The sequence below is a fragment of the Podarcis bocagei genome (assembly GCF_964188305.1).
Source record: "Podarcis bocagei genome assembly, chromosome: 6".
NCBI classification, from domain to species: Eukaryota; Metazoa; Chordata; class Lepidosauria; order Squamata; family Lacertidae; genus Podarcis; species Podarcis bocagei.
In genome coordinates this window covers 73,614,287-73,625,204 of record NC_138130.1, presented here as the reverse complement: position 1 = coordinate 73,625,204, position 10,918 = coordinate 73,614,287, and the positions used below count along the sequence as shown (strand labels likewise).

The window sequence follows — 10,918 nt, the reverse complement described above, 5'->3', positions numbered from 1 at the left end:
AGAGCTGCCTGCCGTCCCGGGACTGCAGGCAGGTCTGCGCCGCCATCCGGAGCGGGGCGCCAAGTCCCGCCCCACTCGGGATGGCGGCGCAGAGCTGCCGGCCGTCCCGGGACTGCAGGCAGGTCTGCGCCGCCATCCCGAGCGGGGCGCTAAGTCCTGCCCCGCTCGGGATGGCGGCGCAGAGCTGCCTGCCCTCCCGGGACTGGTGCACTTCTCCCCATCGCCAGCCCCACAAGCTCGGGGGACAGCGGGGAGGTAGAGCGTGCCTTCCCACTGTTCCCCGACCTGGTTCTTCCAGCCCCGCACCTGGGGGGGAAAATAATTTTTTTTTCTTTATTTCCCCCCAAAAAAACTAGGTGCGTCTTATGGGCCGGAGCGTCTTATGGGGCGCAAAATACGGTACATCACAGAAGGGGTGTAGCTCAAGACCACCCCCCAGATACATCACACCTACATCACAGAAAGGGTTGCCTGCAACAGAAATCTGAGTGTGTTGTTTATCTCCTGTCTGGCAGACCTGTTAATGGTCATTTGATTGGATACCCTGGGGAGCCTGACCAGTCTTTTGTAATGACAAATACTTAGTTCCTGAGCCAGGTCACAGGCTCACCCTATTCATACACAGCCATACCCGTAAGACAGGATTTGTGAACGAATGGGGAGGCCTTGCCATTTTCCTTTGACCTTGCAGAGAAATATTTGAGGTCACTTTGGGAGGGACAAAATGGTTTCAGGACTTTTTCTGTGGGGTTTCAGACATGTGGTTTATATATGCAGTTAACACACACACACACACACACACACACACACACGTAGTATGTAGCCTCTTTAAGATGAAACAAGGGCTAAGCAGCTGTCATTAAAGGTCAGAAAAGTAGTTAATAGCTGATTGATAACAAGGAAATGTGTGGAGCATAAGCTCCCCAGTAAAGCAGGAGAGGGTGTCTGCTACAACACTGTATGCCTTCATAGCGGCCCGACCTGAAAACCGTCATTGGCATTTTCTGTGCCACAGTGATCATTGTCCTTTGGGCACTATGCATTTGGCAGCTCCTTATCAGGTTTGCATGAGGTAAATAAAGTACTCTCTGTAAGTTTCAGTCTACCTACCTGATTTAAGATAAGAATTGTGAGCTCATAGCTAGTAGTAAAAGGTAAAGGTAAAGGTACCCCTGCCCATACGGGCCAGTCGTGACCGACTCTAGGGTTGTGTGCTCATCTCACTCAAGAGGCCGGGAGCCGGCGCCGTCCGAAGATACTTCCGGGTCACGTGGCCAGTGTGACGAAGCTGCACTGGTGAGCCAGCACCAGTGCCGCACACGGAAACGCCATTTACCTTCCCGCCATAAAGCAGTACCTATTTATCTACTTGCATTTAGGGGTGCTTTTGAACTGCTAGGTGGGCAGGAGCTGGGACCGAACGACGGGAGCTCACCCCGCCGCGGGGATTCAAACCGCCGACCTTAAGATCAGCAAGTCCTAGGCACTGAGGTTTTACCCACAGCGCCACCCACGTCCCCATAGCTAGTAGTACTGGCTGTTAAATCAGAAGTGTGTTGCGGAAGCGTTTTTTATTATTATTTGAATTAAATTATGCATGTAACAGGATGTTCTACACACAGTGTGCTGGCTAGCTTGGATGGATTTAATTTATCTGATCAACAGATGGCTCCTAACTATGTTTCTTTGGAAGTGTGCCCTGCAGTGTTCCACAGAGCCTATGAATTATTGTTGTGAGTTGGCGGGTTGTGGGTGTGTGGGTTAGGCTGCATGAGGCTCGAGTCCCTTCTAATTCCTGGATCCAGCAAGGCTTAACATCTAATGGACGATTCCATTGTTGAATTAGCCAGGCAAGGGCCATAGTTACCGCCTAAGTACAGTCTTTAGTCTAACAGAGGAAGCTGCTCTGTGCCAGAGGGCAGATGGGTGTTCCCCTCTCTCACCTGGCTGGCGCTGAGAAAGGTAAATCCAGAGTTGTGTGAGACAGCTGGGCTAGAAGCAGGCAGAAATCAGAGAAACAGAGCCATGCTTGACTTCTGCTTGAAGGCAAGGCTGTAACTATGGGAGAAGCAAGACCTTCTTGACAGGGTGTTAATGCTGTGAGCCCTTCCACCGCTGGCTCAGGTTGTATATATGTGTAAATAAACCATATATCATAAAGACACCACAGTCTCTGCTGTCCCTTACTCCAAGAAAACCGAACACTGGGTTAGTGCCTGGAACTGCTGCTGCTCAGAAGTTGGGGTGGCACAAAACTGTATGTTTAGGATGGCAGACTCAGCAATTTGCTTGTTAGAATGTCCATTTACTTCTTTTCAGCTAGTCTTAGGCTTTTATACAAGGTTAACTGCCTATGGCATCTGGAAGCATTACTGTATATGTTATTGTATCATGAGCTGCAACACTAGATCTGCAATACCTGAAAGACTGTCTCACCCTTTACAGTATATACCCATTCGATCACTGCACTCTGCCTGTGGGGATCTGATCTTATCAGGAGGCCTGTACTGCACAAAGCAGGAACTGAAGCTTTGGTGTTGTAGCATATACTCTGTGGATTTCCCGCCTGTTAAATGTTAACAGGTGTCATGTCTGCTATCTTTCGACTTTCCTCTTCCAACAAGCCTTCTAAGCAGAGATCTTTCATTGTCTGCACCTGGAATGCAATTGATTCAAAGTTGTATTAAACATGGTTTTTTTTGTTTTGTCACTTGTTTGCTCCCCTGGGCTTCTTTGGGAGGAAGGGAGATAAAGTGAATGAATGAATGGATATAACGTAATGCATACTTCGTTATGCATATTTGAACTGTGTTGTGTATATTTGATAGTTGCTAAAAAGTTTCTAATGGATGCTGTGCTATACTTTGATGTTATTGCATTAATGTGTTTTTATACTCACGTACATCACCATGATGATAATAATAATAATAATAATAATAATAATAGTAGTAGTAGTAGTAGTAGTAGTAGTAGTAATACCGTATTTTTCGCCACATAGGATGCTCCGTCCCATAGGACGCACCTAGTTTTTTGGGGGGGAAATAAAGGAAAAAAAATTTCCCTTTATTTCCCCCCCCCCAAAGCAGGTCGGGGAAACAGAACCAGGTCGAGGAACAGCGGGATGGCGGCGCTGCGCCTCCCTGCTGTCCCCCGAGCTTGTGGGGCTGGCCGATGTCTGCCCCGCGCGAGGGGCGCTCTGCATCAGGGTGCCCCCCCTGCGGGGCAGCAGGCTGCTATCCGCAGCGTGGGGAGCCTTGCCGGGAACTCCTGCAAGGCTCCCCACGCTGCGGATGTCTGCCTGGCACGGGGGGCGCTCTGCTTCAGGGCGCCCCTCGCGCCGGGCAGCAGGCTGCTATCCGCAGCGTGGGGAGCCTTGCCGGGAACTCCTGCAAGGCTCCCCACGCTGCGGATGTCTGCCTGGCGCGGGGGGCGCTCTGCTTCAGGGCACCTCTCGCACCGGGCGGCAGGCTGCTATCCGCAGCGTGGGGAGCCTTGCTGGGAACTCCTGCAAGGCTCCCCACGCTGTGGATGTCTGCCTGGCGCGGGGGGCGCTCTGCTTCAGGGCGCCCTGCCCGCCGGGCGGCAGGCTGCTATCCGCAGCCTAGACATCCCTGCCGGACCTCCCGTAGGGCTGCCTAGGCTGCGGATGTGTTCCTGAAGCCTGGAGAGCGAGAGGGGTCGGTGCGCACCGACCCCTCTCGCTCTCCAAGCTTCAGCAAAAGCCTGCATTCGCCCCATAGGACGCACCCAGATTTCCCCTTCATTTTTGGGCGTCCTATAGGGCGAAAAATACGGTATATTATTATTTATACCCCACCCATCTGGGCAGCTTCCAACAAAAGATTAAAAATACATTAAAACATCACTTATTAAAAACTTCCCTAGTCAGGGCTGCCTTCAGATGTCTTCTAAACGTCAGATATCTGATGTTTACATCTGATGTCATCTAAACATCTGATGTCAAAGAAATAACTACTTATTGTAGTTGGTGACATATAAATATTTCTATAAACAGGTACAAAAATATCTGTAGTTTAACCCATGCATATACTTGAAAAACGCAACTGTACTAAATACAGAAGTATTAGGATATAACTATCCTTGAAATCCACGTGACCCGGAAGTGTCCTCGGATGGCGCTGGCTCCCGGCCTCTAGAGTGAGATGAGCGCACAACCCTAGAGTCGGACACGACTGGCCTTCGGGCAGGGGTACCTTTACCTTTATCCTTGAAATCTTATATTCTTACTGTTTCTGCCAAAAGTGATTGCAACCAGCCATGGCAACATTATAGTAGAATGAATACCAGTAGGAACATTGTGGCTGAATGTATTGAGATACAGAGCTGGATCTGGGAGAGCTGGAGTCAAGGGTGTTGCCAGTCCAGAGGACCTGAGCCTTAAGCTTTCTGTGATGTACCCCTGATCTCCTGCCTCTTCCTTCCTTGTAAAAAAAAATTATTACATTGATTACTGCACAACCAGGCACACAGCAATTTGCCACAGGGCATAGTATTTGTTCTATCCGGTGGTTAGAGTGTCAAAGTGGGACCTGAGGGGAATAGGGGTTGTAGGCAGTGCTAGTCCTACTCGGGGTAGGCCAATTGAAATGAATTTACGTGCCTAAGGGCCATTCATTTCAATGGGTCTGCTCTGAGCAGAACTTCGTTGGATACAACCCTAGGGTTCAAATGGACACTCGTCCACAAAGCTCTCTGGGTGACCCAGAATCTCAGTCTAACCCACCTCAGAGGAGTTTTTGTGAAGATAAAATGGGGGAGAGGGACCACCATGTTTGTACGCCACCTTGAGCAACTTGGAGAAAAGGTGGGCTATAAATGTAAAAATATAAATAACTACATACATATATAAATGCAACACAACAGGAATTCTGTACACACAGTGGGACTTCGCATTCCTCTCTTCCTCCCAACCTCCTCCAAAAGTTGCCGCAAAGGTCTGGCAACCCCCTAGAGCAGATTATGAGGATGAGGAGAGGAGGAGAAAGATCCACTGTGCAAGTGGAAGCCTGCTATATGAGCAGAACAGCAGCTTTGGACACATATATTTATGCACCTTTGTGTCCCAGCTCAGGCCTAGGCCCCTAGTTCTTTAAGTACCTAGCAACACCCCTGGCTCAGTTTATATTCAGTCTGTCTCATGGACTCATTCAGTGATTCTGTGGACATGTCTGTCTTTCAGCCTCTGTTCCCTGTTGGAAAAACAACCACATATGTCACATGACTGTTGCGCTGTCAGAGAAAGATGATAAAGTATTGACTACAATAGTTGCTATGGTGTATGAGAGGCATATTGCCCTTTGATCTTTTACAAGCGTTGAATCAACAGAGCTCTTGATCTGCTGATTATTATTTTTTTAACCATACCTAAGTGCATTTTAGAATAAGATCAGGCAACTTTCACCACATTACATTAGCAATGTTATGGTGTGGTGATGCAATGGTGGGACATTTTAGACAGGAGGGCTTATGTGGCATCCTTTTCTCATCACTGTGAGAGCAATAGCCTTGAGACATGGAATGCTCTTATTTCCTGCCATGCCTACAAGTATAATAAAGGATATATATCTTCGTACAATCCTTGCAAGAACTATTTTCTTTGTTTCATGTTTACATTTTCTTTGAACAGATACCACACCTCCAGCAGAACCTCCATGCTTTTGCCAAAACAATGGAATCTGTCCAGATTGCTTATGCCTTTGTCCAGAGGAATGGATAGGCTACCACTTTGAGATAGGTCAGTAAAGTCAGTCTACTCTTTCATCAGTTAATGCAGTTTTTGCATATTGGGAGCAAATGAGCAGAAGTTACTTGGTGCTGTTTAGCAAAAGGTCTTCTCTTACCACTGAACACTTGTGTTTGATGATACCAGGTATGTTAAAAAGGGTGCATTTCTATTCCCATTTACCTGGGAATAAGCACAACTGAACTCAGTGGGACTTATTTCTGAGTAGACATGTATAGGAATGTGTTGTTCCATTGGATTCTGTATGATTGGTGCCATATTTAACTCTGGTTATGGTTCCTTCAACTGAAGTATTAGTAGGTACTTACAATCTGTGATGTGGGTGCACGCCATAGTGGTAGCTTCCACTGCATGTGTAGACACCAGTGGCCCAGTTTAAACATGATGCCTACCGTGTGCAACTCCACAAGACTGGAGGGCTGTAGCTCAATGGCAGAAGAAATGGTTTGCACACACGAGGTCACAGATTCAATCACTGACGTCTCCAGCTAGGACTGGAAAAGACTCCTGTCCGAAAGTCTGATGGGACACCTGCCAATCAGTGTAGGCAACACTGAGCTAGATGAACCAATTGCCTGACTCAATATAAAGCAACTTCCTATGTGTGTTTATTTTGTTCCATACACCTCACATTACACGTGTTTGTTTTGGTTCTTTTCTTTTCTTTTTACAAAGTAATAATCATAAATATATAAGAATTAAAATGTGCACCCCACCACCGAGACCATTCCATTGTAAGTATCCAATCTCCCAAAATTTCAACACCTCTTACGATGGTTTGACCCCTTTCCATTTATTGACAGTTGCACAAATTATTATAGCTAGGAAGTGATAGGGGCAAGCAGAATATAAAATCGAAGAATGGTATAAAAAGGTGTGGGATATAGCTATTAAGGATAAATTAACATGTGCCATTAAAGTAAGACGGGGAATTTGCAGGAGAATGATTTTGAGGAGATATGGAGGGTGTTTGTAGAATTTGTACTGTTAAAATTTGTGAACCATTTGCTTCTTGCCATTGCTCATGACAGTATGATGCTTGGGAAAATTCATTTCCCAATGAGAGGGATGGTTAAACGGTGCACAGTTTAGCCTAGAATAGGAATAAATGGCCACAGCAGAAAAGCATTTCAAAATTGCATTAGAGAGCTTTTGTGCGTGTGCTACATTAGATGACCAAATTCCCATTTCCTTGTGTGTGCCTTTCTGGAAGTGATTTACTGTGAACTATCGTTAAATGAAATCATTGCAAATGAAATTGCTAATACATATCCCAGAAAATGTTATCCCTAGCAAGTGGTTTCTTTTTCCTGTAAATGAGGCAGGTGTTTGATGTAGTTTGTGGCTTTACAAATAGCTATAATTACTGGTGGGGTCTTGAACTTGCATCATCTACAAATGTGGATGAAGGGACTCCTGTTTCTCACGCAGGCTGTATTCTTCAAAGCACTTGCTCCAAAATAGTTCTGGAGTAGCCCCACTTGTTACAGCTAAGATAGGTACACAGGAAACTGGCTTATTAATGGAAAAGTCCATATAGTCCAGAATTGTCTTACTAGCACCATGTCCCCAGCAAGGGCCTTCAAGTCTTCCCCCGGGCTAGAATGTGCCTTAACTCTGACAAAACCTCTTCCTTGCCTGGATAGACATAGCTGGAATGCCACCTACTGTACAAACCTAAGAGTCATCTATTGGTCTCTGCCCAATTTTTGTCCCTTGTTCTGCCCACTTTTGCTTTTAACATAAACATGCCACAATCTTGTGTAAAGTACAGTAGTACCTCGGGTTATATACACTTCAGGTTACAGACTCCGCTAACCCAGAAATAGTACCTCGGGTTAAGAACTTTGCTTCAGGATGAGAACAGAAATCGTGCTCTGGTGGCGCGGCAGCAGTAGCTAAGCACCCATTAGCTAAAGTGGTGCTTCAGATTAAGAACAGTTTCAGGTTAAGAATGGACCTTCGGAACGAATTAAGTACTTAACCCGAGGTACCACTGTATATAAAAGTAGTTTATTCACATTCTGTTCTCAGTTGGATCCCAGAAGGCAGATTTCGTTACAAAGCATATGCATGTGGAGCTATCCCATACAGTGGTACCTCTAGTTACGGACTTGATCTGTTTCGGGGTGCCATTTGCACCCCGAAAAGTCCGTAACAAGAGAGCCAGCCTCTGTGCATGCACACGACGCAACAGAGCGCTTCTGCGCACATGTGAAGCACGCATAACGCTTCTGTGCACACACATGCAGCGAAACCTGGAAGTATATACTTCCAGGGTTTGCCACGTTCGCAAGCCGAAAAGACGCAACATGAACCTAATGCAACACGAGGTATGACTGTATGGGGATAATCCCAGTGTCCTCTGTTGGCAGAGCATCTCTAGCTAAATGCTGCTCCAACGACGGAGGAAGTCAAAGAGAGCGAGAGAGAGAGAGAGAGAGAGAGAGAGAGAGAGAGCTGCGTGCCTTGTCCTTTTTGTTACCTGGACAGGTAAGGTAATGTCCACCTCTAGTCACATGCAAAGGAAGAATGTCCCAGCCAGGAGGAAACAGGAAGCTTTCAACTGGCTGGACCAAACATTCCCCCGCATGTCCACTCTAGGAAAACAAGGAATGTTGTACTTGACTGCTACTTATGTATCACATCCCACACTGCCTCCCCCTCAGTTGCAGGCACTGTGCCACCCAAAAATGCGGTGTGGGGTTCACATCTGCCCACTGTCTCCCCCTCAGCTGCAGGGCGCTGCAGGCACCATGGTAAATTGCCATCCAGTGTACCCCTCCCCCCAAGCTACACTAGTGATCCCTGGTCTGAAGGAGACTGCCTTGGAATTCCTTAATGGGCGGGGGCATGAAGGTCACATGGGTCATCCATTGTGGGGGAGCAAACCTGGCCAAATTAGGACTGCTCCAAGTCCTACTTGTTCCATTTCTTCTTCAGTGGTATGGTGGCCACAAGTATCGCAGGAGCAGAGCACTCCATGTTTTTAATTTTTATCTGACAAGTATAACTTTAATGTAAGAGTGAAGTTCTGAAAGGAATCCAGGTCCAGGTCTGTGTGTCTCCCCCCGCCATGTTCTTGAAAATTGTTCTATATGATGAAAACACTTTTAACATGGAGATGTTTCCCCCCCTGCCTTAACCTCTGTGAGGCAAGTACTTACGTAGTCAACTCTTCTCAAGATATTCTAAGCTTTGAGATAATTATCGTTGGCAGGTATGGATATTCCAGGGGAAAGTGTGACAACAATACTGCGAATACTATGTGTATGTTTTTCCTTCGTTCCTTTTCCTCCTCTGTTTCAGTAAAGTGAGTAATTAGACTTGTGGTCTCAAACCAGCAGATAAAAGTCCCCAAGTGAATGCAGGGGCATTACAGTCTATTTGCCAGATGCAAATTGAACATGGGGTAGGCTGATGATTAAGTTTGAACTGGATTTTTTTTTATGCACCATCTTTCACTCATTTTGATTAGAGTTTCACAATAAGAAATGGGCACAATTGAAGCTTAGAGGTGGCTGGAAATTTTAAAATGCAATGCCCAGTTTTTTGGCCATGCATGCAAAAATGATGAAATGTTGTAAAATCAATGCCAGGGATAGGGAAATCCAGCCATCCAGATGTTTCTGAATTCCTAACACCCATCTTCCCAGAAGAGAGTCACAGGTTCTGCAGTCTGCTATATGTTCTATCTAGCAATATTACCTTTAAAAACTCTATCATATGGTAAATCTCCCCCCAAAACACAGCATGCTTATGTCATATTTATGTTATGATTATGTTACGATTCCTTTCAGCACTGGAAAATTAATGTATAGGATGAGAAGTACACTACAACCAACCTTAATGTTACAGGCTGTAAATATCTGTAGAATTACACAGTTACATAGCAGATCTGAGCACAGTTTGCATGACCTCATAAATCGCAGAATAGTTTAAATAAAGAATGTCCTGAAACAATAAAGGGTTAGTTTGGGAAAAGAGAATGGAATGAGAAATCCTTCACAGAACACTACCAACCCTTTCAGTATATACATTTCTCAGACAGATAAGACGATTAATACCATAGGAATGTTGTGAGTACCTTACAGTTAAGTCAACCCTGCATGGAATATGGTACTTTAAATATTTTCCACAATATTTACAGGTGGTGTTCCTAAAGCAACTCGGATGCACACTAGAAAAAATTGGAATACCTACTCTTGAACCTCCTAACTTGAATTGCAATGTGACCCTACTTGGCTTCTCTGAAAAGGCCAATATGAAAATCTCATATTGATTGGAAGTACTACTTTACTACTTGGGTACTACTTTAAAAAGGACAGCCATCCTCTGTTTGAAGGGATATCCAGTCCAAGTCTGGGGTAAGAAAAAGACGCAAAAGTGCTCTCTGTTAATGCAGGAAAATTGGCTTCCAGGTGGAAAAATCAAAATTGGAAACAGAATTGTTAGAGCCCAATACTAAGAACTTGTCTAAAATGTATAACTTGCTGTTGAAATGGAATACACAGGATGAAACGGTGAAATCAGCCATGATTAAGTGGGCACAAGATATTGGTCATAACATTATGTTTGCTGACTGGGAACAATTGTGGACCACCGGTATGAAATTTACGGCATGTAATGCCTTAAAGGAAAATATCATGAAAATGATTTATAGGTGGTACATGACCTGTGTCAAGCTTGCAAAAATTTACCACTTGTCTGATAATAAATGCTGGAAATGTAAAGAGACTGAAGGTACATTCTTTCACCTTTGGTGGACATGCCCAAAGATTAAGGCTTTCTGGGAAATGATATATAATGAATTGAAAAAGGTATTTAAATATACCTTCCCGAAGAAACCAGAAGCTTTTCTCTTGGGTATGGCCGGCCAATTGGTGCCAAAGAAAGACAGAACTTTTTTTATGTATGCTACAACAGCAGCAAGAATACTCATTGCAAAGTATTGGAAGTTACAAGAACTACCCACCTTGGAAGAATGGCAGATGAAGGTGATAGACTATATGGGACTGGCAGAGATGACCGGCAGAATCCGAGACCAGGGAAGAGAGACAGCGGAAGAAGACTGGAAGAAATTTAAGGACTATCTTAGGAAACATTGTAAAATTATTGAATGTTAGAATGACGTGGGTTTAGAAATTATGTGGT

At 45.2% G+C, this 10,918-nt stretch overlaps 1 long non-coding RNA gene across 1 annotated transcript; it reads left to right on the top strand.

The window, feature by feature from the left end:
• The first annotated feature begins 945 nt into the window (after window positions 1-945).
• Window positions 946-10,160, top strand: LOC308589702. The gene is made up of 3 exons (XR_014009424.1): window positions 946-1,072; window positions 5,648-5,755; window positions 8,140-10,160. It is a non-coding gene; the product is annotated as an uncharacterized lncRNA (long non-coding RNA).
• The last annotated feature ends 758 nt before the right edge of the window (window positions 10,161-10,918 follow it).